General features: G+C 28.1%; 1 long non-coding RNA gene across 3 annotated transcripts; it reads left to right on the forward strand.

Moving 5' to 3' along the window:
- Positions 1–1,055: 1,055 nt before the first annotated feature.
- On the forward strand, positions 1,056–8,842 carry LOC124421325. Of its 3 annotated transcripts, XR_006941582.1 has the most exons (6): positions 1,056–1,186; positions 5,517–6,128; positions 6,252–6,338; positions 6,405–6,831; positions 6,914–7,075; positions 7,159–8,842. It is a non-coding gene; the product is annotated as an uncharacterized LOC124421325 (long non-coding RNA). The 3 variants fall into 3 exon arrangements; XR_006941580.1 differs by having other exon boundaries at positions 6,252–6,831; XR_006941581.1 differs by lacking the exon at positions 1,056–1,186 and adding an exon at positions 5,219–5,356 and having other exon boundaries at positions 6,252–6,831.
- Positions 8,843–8,871: the final 29 nt, after the last annotated feature.

Here is an 8,871-nt window from a genome sequence, read left to right on the forward strand (position 1 = left end):
ATTGTTAGGATAAAATGCTTATTTTTCTATTAACTCGGGTATTGACTACGATTTCTATCATTTGCAAGGATTTTAATGTTAAGATGAATGTTTATTGAAAATACTATGTCATTGTGATATGTGGTTCATAGTTAAATTGTGTGTGACCTTAAACTGCAATTTTTCTTATTATAGAAAATATCAAACTGGTAATTGTAGAAACATAGCATTATTCTTGCAACGAATTTAAGGAAAAGCTAAATAGTTGAAATTATATTTTGTACAAAAATGTCTTTAATGATTTCATATATTTGATATTTTTGACATAAGGAAATAGTTTTTGAACATATACATTAAAATGATCATATTGTCACTAAACGAGTATGGAGGAGCATATACGATTCAACTGAAATAAACATATTTATTTACTTAATGCCACAAAAGTCTTAAAATTAAAACCAATTTATAAATGTTTATAAGACTGAAACTATTCTTTATGAAAAACGAAAGTTATTTTAAACATGAACCTATTGTATAAACACACGTATCTAATTTGTGTATGTATGTTTGTTTGAATAATGCTTCTTCCTAATTTTACATGCAACCTAGCATTATTCTTAGAGAAAAAATTGAAATTTAATTTTAAAGGACATTTAGCAACTTATTTTGTAAAACACTTCACCTTGTGTTAAAAATATTTTCATACAAATGTTTGAAAATTAAATTTTAAAGGACATTTAGTCTACATATGTTTACCATGTTTCATACACTATCTAGAAACATTTTATATCATTCATCCTTTAACATCATAATAATTGCGTTTTATCAAAGAATTTAAAGAAGTATAAAATAACAAATTATAACATTAAAAAGATTTTGTTATACGTGCTTTAAATAAATAACACGATGAAGCAAACTATTAATTTACATAAATCAATGTTATAAGACTTTTAAATTTTCATAATATATAATTTATTTTTATATATTGACATATAAGAATGCTTTCATTTCTGAATTACAATGAACATCTATTGACTTTTCTTTTTCTTTTATTATTTAGGTACTTCAATATTTAATTCTGTATCCAAAAAAGTCAATATTTGTGCAACATCTGTATTTGATGCAAAAAAATTAAAATGAATTTAAATATTTGCAGTATGAATACATAAAAGCAGCTGTTTCAATATATTGCAGGCATGGAAAATTGGTAAGTACTAAACATTTTTTGATGTTATGACATCGTAAACCACCCTACAATCAATTAATGACCGAAACTAACACATACTAAACACAACAAGAACAGTCATAATAATTTGACTGACACTTGGAAATCTTTTTAATTAGTCGCAAAGCAACACGTACATACATAAACGTTCCTTTTAAGGACTTTATTCATATCAGTCAAATGGCTGCGAATGTTCTTTTAGCTGCAGATACCATAAATTTTCTTTAGAAAACTGACTTTAACAGTCTCAGTTAAAATGAATTGCCATGTAAAACCTTTTCTGCGCAACATTTTATAAGCATTTAACTAAGAACAAGGGTTCTAAAAGGAGTTATTTATGTTCTATTTACATGTTTATTGAAGCAATTGAAATCATTGCTTAAAATTAATGTATTAACGACTAACATTCAAAATGCTTTTCGAAAATTTTAATTTCCATCTCTGCTGTTGAATACCTAACTTTATATTTTACTTACATGACATTTTACATTGAAAAGTTCGAACACAACTTGTAACATGTTTGAAGTTGTAACATAAAAAAGGTGGAGACATGATACATATTGGTATTACATATTATATATTCAATAATGGTATTACATACATATATTCAATACAAACATTCTATTACAAAAATTTTAACTTCAAAAGAAAAAATTGTGATTTATCTTACAGAGAAAAAATGTCCCGGTCTATAAAAATATTAAATATTCTAGACTTTATAAATATTGTAGACATTATAAACATTAACTTTAATTATATATAAAAAAATTTTGCCATAGTCGTACTGAATTTATTTATTTATATATTTACGTAACAGTATTAACACTGGAGAACACAACTTGATTTTTCACTAGGTCTAAAAAAGTAAGAAAATTTGTACACAAAATTTCTATAAACGGGTTTTTTTCAACCAGTATTTTGCAACAAGATACAGAATCATAAACAGAATGCGCATATTAAAGAATGAACAAGTATATGTACCTATATTTTTTTAAAAAATATTATATGTCTGACTTTTCTACATTTTACCAGCGATAAGTTTTATTTATTTTGAAATGAGCTGACTTTAGGACTTAATTATTAATAAGACATTTATATATTTATGTATTTTGTATTTACAATTGCTTGAATTGTTACTAATTACTTTTTAAACCATTTGAAGAATCAGTTATCATAACAACTAGTTTTTTCTAAACACTCTGATTGATTCAGTATCTAGAATTGAGTTTTAGAGTTGAATGAAAAAACTAAATTTTCAATATCTTTTAAGTATTTGAAATAAATAAAATAGAATTTACATCCTAGGTACTTAATCACGTATATTTTAAACGAAAACAATTTACATTATTTAACAACTACGTATTTTTCATAGAAACTTTTAAACTTGATTTTTGTCGGCTTCTATTTCTATAAATTTAAATGAAAGTTTTTAATGTGGAGCTTACGATGTCTGTTTTTTAATATAAACTTATATTGACATTTGTCTTTTTAAGTCCACTCTAATAAAAATTTTAACATTTTTTACGTATTAAATAAATTCGCACCATATCAAAACGGGTTTAACAGTAATATCTAATACAAAGTAAAATAATTTTGCACTCAACAAGCAAATATTAATACAAATGAAAATAATACTAATCGACAATAAGAAATGTTGTCTTGGAGTATAATTTCACTTTTGAGTATCTATTTAATGGAAAACTTTTAATCCTGCCGAATAATAATACAATAATGAACAATGGAAAAAACTCTTCAATTAAACCTGTATTTATGTATATTAGGTTTTAAAATATCTATAATAAATAAAGAGGTATGTTAGTTTGTAATATTAAGAAAAATATTCTATTCCGAGAAAAGGAAAATAAATACAAATTAAACATCAAACTTTAATAATTTTATAATTCCTACCATAAGATTATATGCATGTTTTATTGTTCATTAAGTACAACGAAGAAAAAGGCTGAAACAAATATTACTTACAAAGTATTATTACCTTCATATCTCTTCTTTGCAAATTACGCTTTTAGCGATCTATATATTTCAAACATTAAAATTATTTGAATTTTCTAATCTCTATAAGTATTTAGAAACATATTATTATTTTACATAGTTGCAATTTTTAGTTACATCATTTATTGAATATAGCATTATTCAATAAATGATGTAACTAAAAATACACGACGTTAGCAGTAAAATGTGCAGAAAATATCCAATAATACTTTGAACTTCCAAATTTTTCGGTAATGCTTTTTCTGACAACGTTGCAAAAAATGTGAGTACAGGCGATTATTAGACATTTTACTGACAATGTTGTAAGATCTGACAACCGTGTATCACGGCTTTAAGTAATATATAAAAAGATACTAAACGAAAATTAGTATTTCTCATATCCAATAATTTATAACTTAACCTGAACTAATTATAAATAAAAATAAAATCTAAAAAGCTTTGTTTTGTGTGTATATGTATCATTTCATATCTGTATATAAGACCTGTGTATTAACTGATGAAATTGTCAATGACACACCGTTTAAAATTCATTTTAAATATTTACTTAGTTTATATTAAACTTCCTTTAAAGTTGGATAATATTAGCATGACAAAATAATTCAAATCAATTCCAATATATTTATTTGAGCATTTATAAGAAAAAATATTAATAAGACAAGTACAGCCTTCTTAATATGTAAAAATTTGTTTAAGCTTTAAAAAATTACATTGCTATATATAATATGCAAATGGATTTTGTTATAATCTGTTTAATTTCAATAAATAATTTTTCTCCTCTCCGCTATCTTTCATCTGTTTTCAATTTGCATTTTTTTATTTTTATTTATTTAAAATTAATTCTTTTTATATGTATGTATCTAGAAGCATCATCAATATGTTGCCTGCAGCAATGTTTTATATTGTTATCGAACACAAAAGACAATTTTCATCTTCACATCATTTATCCCTGTGTATGTACTTAGCTCTGTTTGATGAAGGTATTTTAAAAGCATTCAATGAAAATTTTCATAAGAAATGTTCAGGCTGGAATAATGAGCAATTGCCTTAAACTTTAAATAACTTATTTAAAGGAAAATTATTTTGAAATAATCTTTAAACTCGGGTAAAGAAAAGTATTTCGCTTATTTTGATAATACTAGATCTTACATACAATAAAATTAAAGTATTCTTCCTTATAATTTGTATCAGCTATATATGTATTAACTTATAAACAATTGTGATTGTAAACTAATTTTACTTAATTTTTTTCATATTATAATTAATAATTTTTATATTAAAAAGTATATTTTTTTAAAGTTCTATTATTGTATTGGTAAGCTCGGTTTTCAAAAAAGATTTCTTTTAACTAAATATTAAAAGTACATTTTCCACAAAAAAACGTATGCAAATACAGTATACCCAGCAGTTTCACAAAAGGGTCAGTGCATTCGAAAAATACAGTGATTTCTACTAACGTCTAACCACCTGGTTGGATAATACTTCTCTTTCGGCATGGATGTACTCTCTTAAAACGATGAAGAAGTTAATCGTCACTTTACAGTGGGCACTTAAAGAACAAACTTAAGTTTTTGTCTGTCTCTTCGTATTTTAAATAAAAATCCTCATCGTTATTTCTATTATTTTTTAACAAATGTTTTTGACCAGCTAGTTTGTAGAGTCTACACAAATAATCAAAACAACAAGATCCATATAACTACGGGAACGTACATAATTATTGACAGGCAAACAATATTTTCGTCTTGGAAATATTCACAAAATTGACAAAATCTGCTCCTAGTTCGGTTGTAGTAACCACAAATTATATTATTTTATATTATATCTGTGGAAGTAAATGCTGCCAATACCATAGACAAATTTTAAAATGTTAGATAGTGCTGTTTGTATTTTTGGTGATATTATTTTAATTTTTAGTCAAAAATTTTATAAATTGATTTGATTAATTTTTTCGATAAAAAGTTGATTGTTTGATTGTTAGAAAACTGATTTGTAGAACCCTAAAAATAGTTGAATATTTTACACCCAAACTTTTGGCAACTATGCCTCTGACACTGATTACTTAAAATTATTATATTAGCGCGAAAATTTAATTGGCTCCCCTTTTTGCAGAACGATTGCATCTATAGGAAAAATAAAGTGGAAAAAGTAAGTGCATAGAATATACTAATAATTGCTTTTGATAACAAAATTAAATTAATAAATTACAAAAAACAAATGGTTCTAAAACATCAAGTCAAATGGATTGGAGCTAACGATGTAAAAGTAAGAATATCGAATTTACCACATAAAATTATTTTCTTTTCAGGTGTATTGTTGGTGCGTCGTATCCTTATACAGCAGAAGCTTGTGGCACTGCAATAATATTGAATTTGTATAAATTGTGATAAATGTCTAATGAGGATATTTGTCGTGCTATTGTTCGCTGATATTACCTTCCGGAATAAATTCCTCACAAATTGATTGTAGTTTATAATAAAAGAGCCTTTTCCGTAAATGCAGCACTATGCCCAATGGCCTTCCCTGCCGTAATGTATTCCTCATAAACTAGTTGACAGCGATGATGTGTTGATTGTGGTTCGAAGTTAAAAAAATTTTTCAGTAAATGCGGCATTATATGTGTCCCCGAAGAAATTTCTGCCACTGAATTATTGGGCCATTCAAACGAATAGTATCATTAAATACTAGAAATACTGTAAAATTTATTAACTTCAGTTATTTTAAAGCCAAAAACCAAATAACCCCTATAACAATTGCAAGCTCGAACGATTAAAAGCAGCAGCTGCCAAAAGAAACCAAAATTTGTGTTTAGACAATGGTGAAGCCGATGTCAATGCAAATTGGAATTGTCTAGACTATTCAATTAATAAAAGTACCCTGGATCAACGACTGTCTCTGAAGCTAACAGATTATTAGAAAGGTAATTAAAACTGATTATGTATTACTAAATATTCTCAAATATAATTCAATTCACGACTTGCTTCGTTGGACGATGATTCACTGGCTATGGAATATCATGGACCACATATTTCTCCTGTCTAAGATGTAGAACATAACTTAAACGATGTTTATTATACTCCAACGAAAAAATATAAATCATCTAAAAATGCTGAATCGCAAAAAAAGTTGTGTGAGTCTACTATTAAGTTTATATAAAACAGCCGAATAGACAACTAAAAGAAGTATTCCCCGACAGCCGAAATGTCCCCAATTATTCGGCCAAGGGCTGTCAACCCCAGCAACAACGAAAAACTGCTACAGTTATATTGTTATATTGCTATACGTTACCTCACCAAACCTATGTTCATATATATGTGCAAAACATTGTCTTGGAAACATGCACACACATTGTTGGATAAAACGTTCCACTTCTCCCGTGCTTAGTGAAGTACATGCAGTAACTATTGGTAGAAGAACTAGATATTTTCTGTATAGAAGGCAATATCAAAATTATCCACATGGATAAGCCGCAGTGTTTGTTGATGGGTGAAGTCGATTAATCTCTAAACCTTATATGCCAAAGCATTTAAAAGAAATAGTGACCGGATTCTCAAAAGCGTTTAAAGGTTATGTCATTTATTTAGTTGCGGAATAAACTACTTCGATGCCGAATCAAATTCAGTGTAATTGGCAAATATAAAAATACAAATTTAATTTACAATCTAATAAAAATAGAACCTATACTAAAGTCGTTTCTTTTTTCAGATTACAACAGCTATGAGACAGCAACAAAAACAGCTATGAGACACGACAATCGATTCTCGCACCGGAACGAGTTGGAGGTTTACAGGTTCCTTAGAATTCAGTTGTCACTGGGAAGGTAGTACCAATCGGAATAAACTACTTCGATGCCGAATCAAATTCTGTGTAATTGGCAAATATAAAAATACAAATTTAATATACAATCTAATAAAATTGGAACCTATACTAAAGTCGTTTCTTTTTTTCAGATTACAACAGCTATGAGACAGCAACAAAAACAGCTATGAGACACGACAATCGATTCTCGCACCGGAACGAGTTGGAGTTCAACGAATAACGACTAAGGATTGTCAACTCAGCCACACCAACTTTACACGTATCGCTGCTACAACAACATCAACAATAAAGTAGCTGATAAATCTGGGTGAGTGCAAATTTAATTTAAAATTCAAACAAAAAATAAGAACAGTACGTCGTGACTGGACAGATAGTTTAAATAATTTAACTAGGACTCGATAGAAACATATTTTCATGGTGAATTCGGTTGTAATAATATAAATAAATTTCTAAACTACATGTTATTACCCCTAAATTAAAATAATTCTGAGTTATGTCGTAGTTATGGATTATGTCATTGTCAAAACTGATGTTTCTGTACAATTCATTTGTATCATACCCAGTGAGAATCTGCTTTAGGAATGAACAAACACATGTTTGATTTCAAATATGTATTGTACAATCATTTATCTTTGGTTTCAACTTACTGTAAGATCGGACTCAGAAAATGTTACTACCCTTGGTGACTAATAACCCCTAGCTTTTGATGGCACGGTTCCGTAAAGTGAAACGGGGTTGCACCTTCTAATAGGGTAGTGACGGTTACACATGTAACCAGCTTAGAAACGTAAGATTATAGTTGAACCAAACAAATGATAATTCATTCTTTAAGCTATGATTTCCACTGGTCTATTTCATACTGAATGACATGTACAGATGTTATTATTGCTCAGGATATACCCTTAACCCAATGAACCCAATGACTTATTTTCCAATATATTTCATTTTTTGCATTTCATATTATGTTTCTACACATTTAAAATAATTTTTCTTTCAATCTAACTAATGTTTCTGTACCATCATTCATTTGTATAATAGCCAGTGAGAATCTGCTTTAGGAATGAACAAACACATATTTGATTTCAAATATGTATTGTACAATCATTTACATTTGTTTCAACTTACTGTAAGATCGGACTCAGAAAATGTTACTATCCTTGGTGACTAATAACCCCTAGCTTTTGATGGCACGGTTCCGTAAAGTGTAATGGGGTTGCACCTTCTAATAGGGTAGTGACGGTTACACATGTAACCAGCTTAGAAACGTAAGATTTTAGTTGAAGCAACAAATGGTTATTTATTCCTGAAGCTATGATTTCCACTGGTCTATTACATACTGAATGTCATGTACAGTTGTCATTATTGCTCCATAACTACGTGTCTATATAAGCTATGTATCATTTTTTTAACTGGAGGTTTCACGAGTTCTTTTAAGTATACCACAAGGGTGATATTGGCCGGTACAAATATTATTAAGTTCCTACAAGGCCGGGTTTGTCCGATTTACGATCTTTTATTTATAATCCTGAAACCTTATCCTGGACCCAATGACTTATTTTCTAATATATTTTAATTTTACATTTCATATTATGTTTCTAAACATTTATCATAATTTTTCTTACAATCTTGCTGATGTTTCTGTACCATCAATCATTTGTATAATAGCCAGTGAGAATCTGCCTTAGGAATGAACAAACACATATTTGATTTCAGATATGTATTGTACAGTCATTTACAATTGGTTTCAACTTACTGTAAGATCGGACTCAGAAAATGTTACTACCCTTGGTGACTAATAACCCCTAGCTTTTGATGGCACGGTTCCGTAAAGTGAAACGGGGTTG

This window comes from Lucilia cuprina, chromosome 2 (assembly GCF_022045245.1).
Source record: "Lucilia cuprina isolate Lc7/37 chromosome 2, ASM2204524v1, whole genome shotgun sequence".
NCBI lineage: Eukaryota > Metazoa > Arthropoda > Insecta > Diptera > Calliphoridae > Lucilia > Lucilia cuprina.